Genomic DNA, 10,140 nt, shown 5'->3' on the forward strand with positions numbered 1-10,140 from the left:
AGATCTCGTTTTTTTGCTCCTAGACAGTTTTTGGAGACTTCAAAAGTGATATACGACTTGCTTTCTTCCTTTTCCAGCACCCCAAAGGTTTGCTACATCCTCATACATCATTTTTGTGGAGTCTTAGTCTCTATGTGAACTACCAAGACTCCTATGTTCCTCCAAACACAAAAAGTGCTGCTGCTGGTTTTTTGTTCAAAAGTGATCAAGTTGTCATTTTCTAGACTGTTTATTTCTCAAACTGTGTGGATTTGGATACTCATCTGAACTGACAAGTTGGAGGCAAGTATACAAGCTCCAACTTTGCTTTTGGAAGCAAGTTCATTTGGATTTACTGTCAAAAGTTATGAGCTTGGGAAAATAAAAAAAAGTCACAGTTGACAACTTACTATCAAATTGTCAGATGCAGTTGCAGGCATGATATTGCAATGTTCATGGATATATGTGATGGTATTTGGATGCCCAGTGGTTGGATGTTAATGTCAAGTAGCTTGACAGATTCTATGCCTTGCCAGTGATAGTAGCAAAGTTGCATTTTGAGTCCAGTTGATCCATTGAACTAGTAATTGGAAGTTTCCGGACTACTATCAAAAGTGTGCAGGTGCCTGTTTTTAGCAGCAAATAACAGTGAAACCTTACGGAATTTGGACCTCCACTAAATTGAAAAGTTGTAGACCTGTGGATTGGCTACAATTTGTTTGTTGATAGTTTTTGCATCTGAGGTAACGTGCGAAGTTATTGACTATGCAAAACAGCAAAACGTTGCAGAAATCTGCTATTGGAAACCATGGCTAACGCTAGTGGCAGTGACAACATTACACAGATTGTTGGAGAGAAGTTGGATCAAAATAATTATGTCATTTGGAAGTTTTGGATTGAAAATTTCCTGATTGGAAACGGGTATTGGGATCTCATTATTGGTGATGAGGCAAAGCCTAACATGCCTGTAAAGAATCCTACTCAGGATCAAATCAAGAGCCACAAGGCTTGGCTAGAGAGAGCACGGAAGGTGCTACACTAGCTTTCTCTTTGTATTTCAGATGCCATGGTCATGCAGATTATGAGTTGCACATCCCCCAAAAATGCCTGGGATATCTTGACGAGGTATTATGGCACCACAACAAGTGCCAGAAAGATACAGTTGAAATAGAAATTTAACAATATGTCAAGGGGGAGAATGATACAGGAATATGTGACTGATATCAAAATATGTGACTGATATCAAAACTATAGCTGATCAATTGGCCTCTATTGATGCTCCTGTGGATGATGATGACATGGTTGCAGTCACTATGAATGGACTTGGTCGCTAATATAAGTCATTTGACACTTCTATTTCTATGAGACAGAATATGACGGATTTCAATGAGCTGGTTGCTCTTTTGATCCATGAGGAAGTGAAGCTTGGGCTGAATACTAATGGCAGTAGCTCAAGGAATAGTGATGCAGTGTTCTACTCTAATCGGAGAGGCCATGGTGGACGACACAGAGGTTCATTCCATGGTAGAGGTGATGGCAGGCATGTCCCTAAAACCCCTAGTCAGTCACCTCAAAGAGGAGGTGGAGCCTTTAGAGGTACTTGGTAGCAACCGCAACAAAAGTGCATAATCCTAATAGTGATAAGACATGTCATTACTGTGGCAAGGTTGGCCATATTGTCAGAGACTGTTTCAAGAAGCAAGCAAATCAAAGAGGAAAGGCAAATCAGCATGGTCATTTTGCCTCTTCTAGTCATGTGCATGAGACATCCTCAGATCAGCTATTTGCTATGACACATGTGCAAGATCATAAGCCTACTGATGGGGGCTTGGATGATATATGGTATATTGATTTAGGAGCATCTAATCACATGACACCACATGGAGAGTGGTTTGATGAGATGACTCCTAGTGTGCACGGTTATGTTTGCACAGGAGATGATACACAGCATGACATTACACACAAGGGTGTTGTGCCTCTGGTGATGCATGATGGTCAGACCAAGAAGCTGTGTGAAGTGTTGCATGTGCCTTCGATCACCAAGAACTTGTTGTCTATTGGACAAATGGCTGAGCAGAACTTGCAAGTACGGTTTTAAATAAGGATGGATGCTTCATTGAAAAGTTTGGTAATGGCTGCAAGTTGATTGTGAAAGGGAAAAGGCAAGGAAGAATGCTTACTTTAGATGCAAGCATGTCGGAACTAAAGGCTACCATGTTTACCCATGGTATGGGTGTTGTCTCTAATTTGGAAATTCGACACAAATGCATTGGTCATATTAATATTCAGAAGCTGAAAAATATGCAGCATAAAGGCATTGTTGTTGGCCTACCAAAGTTTAAGTATAATGCTTTGGAGCATGTACGTCCTGCATGCCAATTTGGGAAGCAATCCAGGTTGCCATTTACTAGGCATATGTGGGAAAGTAATAGACCCTTGCAGTTGATTCACACTAATGTCTGGGGTCCAGCTTAGACTACCTCGATGGGAGGTTCATCATATTATGTCACATTTATTGATGATTTCAGTCGGTATACATGGCTGTATTTTTTGAAACATAAGGATGAGGTCCTGCCTGCCTTCAAGCATTTCAAGCAACATGTTGAAAAGGAGTTTGGGTCATATATCACATGCTTGAGATCAAATAATGGAGGTGAATATCTATCAAATGAATTTAATGACTTGTTGGCCTATCATGGGATTAGACGGGAGCTTACATGCCCATATACACCACAGCAAAATGGAGTGGCTGAACGTAAGAATGGGGTGATTGGTTCGTCTGGTAGAGCCATGTTGAATGAAAAGAAATTACCTGATTATTATTGGGTAGAAGCACTTGCAACTACAATGTATGTGCTGAATCACACTCCTACTATTGGCATTCATATGCTCACACCATATGAGAAATTGTATCGAGAGAAGCTTGATGTCAGTCATTTAAAAGTGTTTGGCAGCTTGGCATATGTGCATATACCAGATGAAAAGAGATGGAAGTTGGATCCCAAAGCTGAAAGATGTGTGTTTATTGGCTATGCACAGAACTGGAAGGGTTACAAATGCTACAACCCATCGACCAAGAAGACTATGGTGAGTCGGGATGTTGTTTTTTATGAGCTGGAATCTTGGTATGGCAAGCCGAAAGTGGCTGTTCCAAATGATGCATCTGCAGGTCATGCATATGATTAAAATCAACAAATTAGTACATCCATATCTGGGCCTACATCTACTGGTTCTACTACAGTGAATCCTTGGTCTAGCAGGTTATGCAATTTCACTGACAATGCTATGTCAGTGAGGGGGAGAGATAAAGGGAAATCCAAGGTTGTTGAGGTGCTTTTTCAAGCTGAAAATGATGTCCCTGGGCCATCAAATTGTGGCTATGATTCATCATGTAGTGACAGTTTGGATAGTGAGCTGGGTATACCATCTGTGTCTACACCTAGAGTTAAGGGAAGTAGGTACATACCTCCTCATGAACGAGGAGAGTCGGGCACTCTAGTGAGAAGGTCACAGAGAGTCAGGTATCCTGTTGATAGGTTAACTTATAGTAGTTATGCTACTTGGCATTATGTATATATGACAAAAGTTATGGGACATGATTTGGTGGAGTTGCCTGAAGGCAAGAATCCTATTGGTTGCAAATGGGTCTACAAAGTAAAATGCAAGTCTGATGGATCACTGGAAAGGTATAAAGCAAGGCTGGTTGCCAAAGGGTATGCACAGTGGTATGGGCTAGATTATGAGGAAACTTTCAGCCCTGTTGCCAAGATGGCAACTGTGAGAACTGTCGTAGCATTGGTTGCTGCAAATGGCTAGAAATTAGAGCAAATGGATGTCAAGAATGCTTTCCTAAATGGTGACTTGTTGGAGGAAGTCTATATGGTTCAGCTCGAGGGTTATGTGCACCCTGACTATCCCAAGTAAGTTTGTAGGTTGAAGAAAGCTCTCTATGGGCTGAAGCAAGCACCTAGAGCATGGAATGAAAGGATCAGTAGATACCTGCAGGAGCTTGGTTTTGTAGTTGGGAAGGCTAATCATTCACTATTCACAAAGAAGACAATTGCTGGATATGTTGTGATTGTGATTTATGTTGATGATCTGATTCTGACTGGTAGTGATGATGATGGCATTGCTAAAATTAAGAGCAAGCTAAAAATGGAGTTTGATATGAAGGATCTAGGGGACTTGAAGTTCTTTCTTGGCATAGAGGTGTTGAGAACACCTGATGGCATTTGGCTTATGCAGAGGCAGTATGCCTTAAATATGCTAGAGAAGTTTGGCATGAGGGATTGCAAACCAATGGATATCCCCTTGGATCAAAACTTGAAGATTATGGCTGATTTTGGAGCTGAGATTGAGGACATTACCATGTACAGGTAGATGGTTGGCATCTTGATATATTTGACAATCACTAGGCCTGATTTGGCATATGCTGTGGGACTCATTAGTCAGTTTATGCAGAAGCCATGGAAGCCTCACTTGGATGCAGTGAGGAGGATTATGCACTATGTCAAGGCAACATATCAATATGGACTCTTTTATGAGTATGGAAAGGATATAGAACTGGTTGGATACACAGATGCAGATTGGGCAGGATGTGCCTATGACAGGAGATCCACCAGTGGTTATGCATTCAGCCTTGGAAGTGCTATGGTTAGATGGAGTAGCAAAAAGCAACCCACAGTGGCACTGTCTAGTACAAAAGTAGAGTACAGAGGTGCAACATTGGCTGCATGTGAGATTGCTTGGCTTCAAAAGCTTTTGCAGGATTTGGGACTGCATGTGGAAAAACCAGTCAAACTTTATTGTGATAACATGAGTAGTGTGCAGTTGGCAAGTAATCCAGTTTATCATGCTAGAACTAAGCGTATTGAGGTACACTACCATTTCATCAGAGAGATGGTGCTATCAAAGAAGATTGATCTCATACATGTGAAGACTAAAGATCAGGTTGTAGATATCTTTACCAAGTCATTGGGTAGAGATAAGTTTACATACTTTAGAGAGCTACTTGGTGTTATGCTCCCTACTTGAGCTTGAGGGGGAGTGTTGGGAATCAAGCTCTCAGTTATTGTTCCTATTGTGTGAGTAGGTGAATAAGGTGAGTCACACTGACTCAACCATAGTTAGTTCTTATCTACTATGTATGGGTGTGACTTTAGTAGTGTTCAATTGTATTATGTGGGGTGAATATGAGCTGATTGTGAAGGAGACTGTTGCTCCCTCTTGGTTGCTTCCTATATCTCTCTTCTTATTTTTCTTAATAAGGACGTGCCTCAAACCATCCCTAATTTAAGAATTCAAATGGGCAGGTCAAACTGAGTTGACACCTATCCCCATCTGGGTAGAAGGACAGGAAGAGGTAATTAGGCTCCTCGACTTGAAATGGCACAGGAGAGACCCTAGCAAAACTGAGAAGAAGAGATTAGAAAAGGTGTGGGATAAGAACATCTTAGAGAAATAGTCTTGCCTTCTCTGTTTAATCTTACACAAAGGAGTCTACATAGCCAGACGAGCACGGAGGATAGGTCATAGTGATGGAATATGCAAGAGATGTAGAAGTGCGCAGGAGGACAATCCACAACTCTTCCTCAACCTCTCCTCAACTGTAGACTATCCATATCATTGTGGTCTTCTATACAACTACAACACACCAGGCTTCCGTTAAACTTTGCCTACCTACTATTGGGTGACACTCCTAGTAGAGCTCCCCCAATTGGAATGCTATTCGTGCTTCTATGCTTTGGTCAAATTGGTTTACTCGATGTGCAAAAGTTTTTAATGATAACATTGTTGACGTTACTGATTTTTTTCTAAATCTATACATGCAACGAGGAACAAAAATGATAATCTACAGAGAATTCTTCAAACTAAGATGTAGCTACTACAAGTGTCTATCCAAAAAGAGGAGAGCTTGGCAAAAGAAGAGAGCACACTCCTGGAGCAACTACGTAACATTGCAGAGAGAGGCGAAAGAAAGAGAGTAGAATAGACATCAAGAGCAGAGCAATGTGCAATCCCAGGGAACACAAACTATTGCCCCCACCCAAGATGTTGCCCCTTCCCCTTTCTATTCCAATTTTGTAGCTATACCTGGCACTACTTCCCCTCCTCCTAATGAGAGAATTACAATGCAAGGTGTGCCACCCTCACATGCCCAGAAGCTTGTTGCCCCCCCTGAATCGCAGAGATCCCCTCCATGCCCATCCCCCTTCAAGAGACCAGTCTCACGTTTTGAACCCTGCGAGCACCTCAACTAAAATGTGCAATGAGATCATGTCAAGAGAACAATTCCTTCAGTCCCTGTGGCGACCACCTAGATAACTCATTGTTGGTAAGGCTCAAAAGCATAGATGCTCGTGCCCGTACATACATACCCTGGGCACTATGGTTATCAAGGTGGTTACCCATGTTGTCCCGAAGGAAGAGAACCGATGTACCTGTCACCTGGCTCATGACCACTTTTGATAGATGCTCATGTACTACTTTCCCCCATTATGGGGCAAAGAACTTTGATGTAAAGGGTCATTGTTTGCTTGGGTGTAGCCATATTTGGTGAGGCTCAGGGAAGTTTTTGTATATAGGTATCTTGCATGACCCATAACTTATGCATTGCTCAATACAATTCGGCAAACTTTGTCTTCAAGTTGTAGTACACATTCCAAACTTGAACATGAGACCACAAAATTATGGGATAAGAAAATGGAACGAGACTATTAAAGTATTACAAGTGCCATGTTGCATGTAAATCATGCATCTTGAAGACTATAGGATATAGCAATTTATTTAAAAACATCAAAATTTTGTTTTGTACATACATGCAACCAAGTAATCATTCAAAAGTACACTATGTGAGCTTCTCCTCAACCCAAGGACACACCTAAGTGAGAACATTAGGCATGGATCATTGGGCCTCCAATGTTGTGCTAAAGTGATGCACACCCATTTGAGGGCACGCTCCATAACTTTTTTTTTATTTGATGAAAACCAAAATGGATTGAAAATTTGGAGTCTAAACTAGTGAGACTAGTGCATGGTGGTCTTAAAACATTGATAGTTGTTGGTATTAGTATCTAGATTCACCCTAAAATGGAAGAAGTTGAAAATGTGCAATTTGTGCATGTGCAAAGATATTTTAATAAATCCAACACTATTTGCAATTTTGAATTGTTTCTTTTTCCATGCACTTGCTTGCTATATGGAGCATAGGCATGCTAATAGTCATTGCACTTTATTATACACATCATCAAACCCGATAGCCTGCCCTTTGGCCTATTTGTGTTTTGAAGAATTTGAGGCCGCATTGCACTTGTTTGGGATATCCAATTCTGTTGACGTGTATTGCCGGAGTGAAAAAATTCGACGGTTGAAAATTTTGCTACTCCCTCAAAATAGTTAAGCCATATGAGTAGACAATGGCATCTTAGTTACTAGATCCAGCCACACGTTTAAAGCCACGAGTCCCATATTTTACCTCATTACTAAAACTCAATCTCCATCTTTCCATTATCAAGCTTCCAATTCATCCTTATGGAAGACATATGGCGCAATCTTCGTCCCTAAACCTATGCTTCGAGGTGATTACGAATCTTGAGTCTTCATAAGCGCTTTAGCCTGCACCCTAAAGTTTGTAGAGTAACAAACCTACCAATGCCTCGAGAGATGCACGCCCAAGAGGCGATGCTCTATAACCTAAGAAATGGCCTACAGAAAGTGAAAGGGGTGCACAACTTAGATCAACTAGCTACAAAGAGGGTGGCATTAGCTACGTTGATGTCCCTTGAAACAAAGGAGAAAAAGCTTGGGCGCACAATGTCAAAGATGTTATCAATAAGAAGGACCAATGTGGCTCCAATAGTTGAACATAGAGCAGAAGCAATAAACGATCATCCCGATTTGAGAAGCCTGTGGGCTTCAACGAAACCTCAACGAAACACAAGAAAAGGAGAGATAGCCTAAGTGTGGAAGTCATTACTGCAGTGATGATGTTTTGGCAAGAAAATATGAGAGTGTCTTCAAATAGAAAGGACATATTATTTAAAAAGCAGATGGGATGCAAGGTATTTGAGGAGCACATCATACACATTCTTGATACAACATCGGTTAGTGGTGCCTAAACCAGCCCGGTGGTTGTTTGTGATTAAGCTTCTGAATAGTTTACTTGTTTTATTTCTTAAACTAGGCTTGGAATAAATGTGATTGTCCTAAACCAGCCCGGTGATTCGAACTTCATGTGACTATAGGCTAGTTCAACTCAATCACTAGTTATGTGATTGTCCTGAACTAGCATGGTTGAATAGACATTAGTTATTGTCCAGCCCGATGGTGTGGTTGAGCAGAAATTAACAACAATATTTTTTGCAACAGAATAGCAATTTATTGTTATTTTACTAAACCATTCTGGTGGTTGGAACATCATGTAACCTTGGGTGCTTTAGCTCAATCCCCAGTTATGTGATTGTCTTGAACCAATGTGGTTGAACAGACATCAGTTGTTGACTAGCTCGATAGTTAAAATTATTGTGTTTCTTAGTACTTAAATTTGTTAAATTTAATTTCTTGCTATTTGTGTCATATACCACTATTTCTAGACTGGGATGGCTTGGAGTTAATGTGATTTTCCTAAACCAGCCCAGTATTGGTTTCAAGACAAACAGCAGTTACTGACTGAAATTGTGATCGAAATTATCAAACTAAAAAATGAAAAGCAATATATTGTTATTTTCTAATTGTGAAATGTTATTTTCTAATTGGGAAATTCAAAAATGAAAAGCAATATACATGTTACTGTCTCTAATATGTGAAGTTGAGATCGTCAGGCTAAACTAGCCCGGTGGTTGAAATTGTGACAATGTCTTACACCAACTGGGTGGTTGAAATTGTGACAATGTCCTACACCAACCGGGTGGTTGAAATTGTGACTGTCCTAAATGTGTCCTAAACCAGCCGAGTAGTTGAATGTCCTAAACATGTCCTAAACCAGCCCGATGATTTGAAATTGTGGGTATCCTAAACCAGCCCGATAGTTGAAATTGTGATTGTCATAAACTAGCACCGTGGTTGAAATTTGTTTTGCTTCATTATATACTTTAATTAGACTTTGTTTTGTCTTGTTTTAGTAGTGCAAAAAGGTGGCTCACTGTACTGTTGTTCCATTTAAAAGAGGGCTCACTGTTCTGTTGTTCTCGCATGTTGGGTTAGCAGACGGAGTTGTCTCTCAAGTTTATGGATTAGAATACAGACATTTCAATTAGGCATAGAAGCTTTGACTATTGTAAGCCCTGGTAAGCCAGGAAACTCAAAGACAGGAATGTTTGTTGTTGCAAAACACACATAGACTTTGATTTGGCTCAAAAAGCTATGAATGACTTGAGATATGGTCATGTTGGAGCATTGCTCCATGGGGATCGATGCCCATGTCTCCCTGATAAATGCGCAATCTATAGGCCACTTGGATTCTCATCATGTGTTTCAAGGGAGAGCAAGTTTTGTAGCATAAGATCTATGCGGGAGCTAATGGTTTGTCCAAAGGTAGACCATGAGTGGCACTGCATTGAATCCATTCATGGCATATGCAAGCATTATAGTCTGAAGCTTAAGAAGAAGACATTTCATGTCTGTCCTAATGAAATGAGGGAAGACAACCATGTTGCTCTAAAATGGAGGAGATTTGAAAATGTCAATGTTGAAAGATCCAATAAAAAGAGATGGCTACTGTCATATAAGAGCACTCAGTCTAGGGAGCTTATAGGTCACGTGGTTCAATCCATCCCAAAATATGTGCTTCATAATTTCACGGCCAGCTGCCAGGATTAGAATTTCAGGACATGCTTTGCCAATTTTCCCCATGATGACACTATTGTCTCTGTCATAGATTTTGCTGAAAATTATGAGAAAAATATTCATTTCAATAACAAGATGAGATACAAAGTGTTCACTGATACAATAAGCAGATAATAATTCTTGTGTATATCACATACAATCGTTTTCTTGATTCTTCTACACCTGATGCCAATCTACTTGTTGACTCACAAGAGTCCAGGTTAGTGCAATGCACATATCATTTCTACATTTCAAATGATAGGGAACATGACACCTTATTTGTGCAGTATACTTTTCTACTGCAATGGGAATGTATGAAAAAGGAGAATCCCCATGCAA

This window comes from Dipteris shenzhenensis, chromosome 15, assembly GCF_047967505.1.
Source record: "Dipteris shenzhenensis isolate YYH24624 ecotype China chromosome 15, Dip_SZ_1.0, whole genome shotgun sequence".
Lineage (NCBI taxonomy): Eukaryota > Viridiplantae > Streptophyta > Polypodiopsida > Gleicheniales > Dipteridaceae > Dipteris > Dipteris shenzhenensis.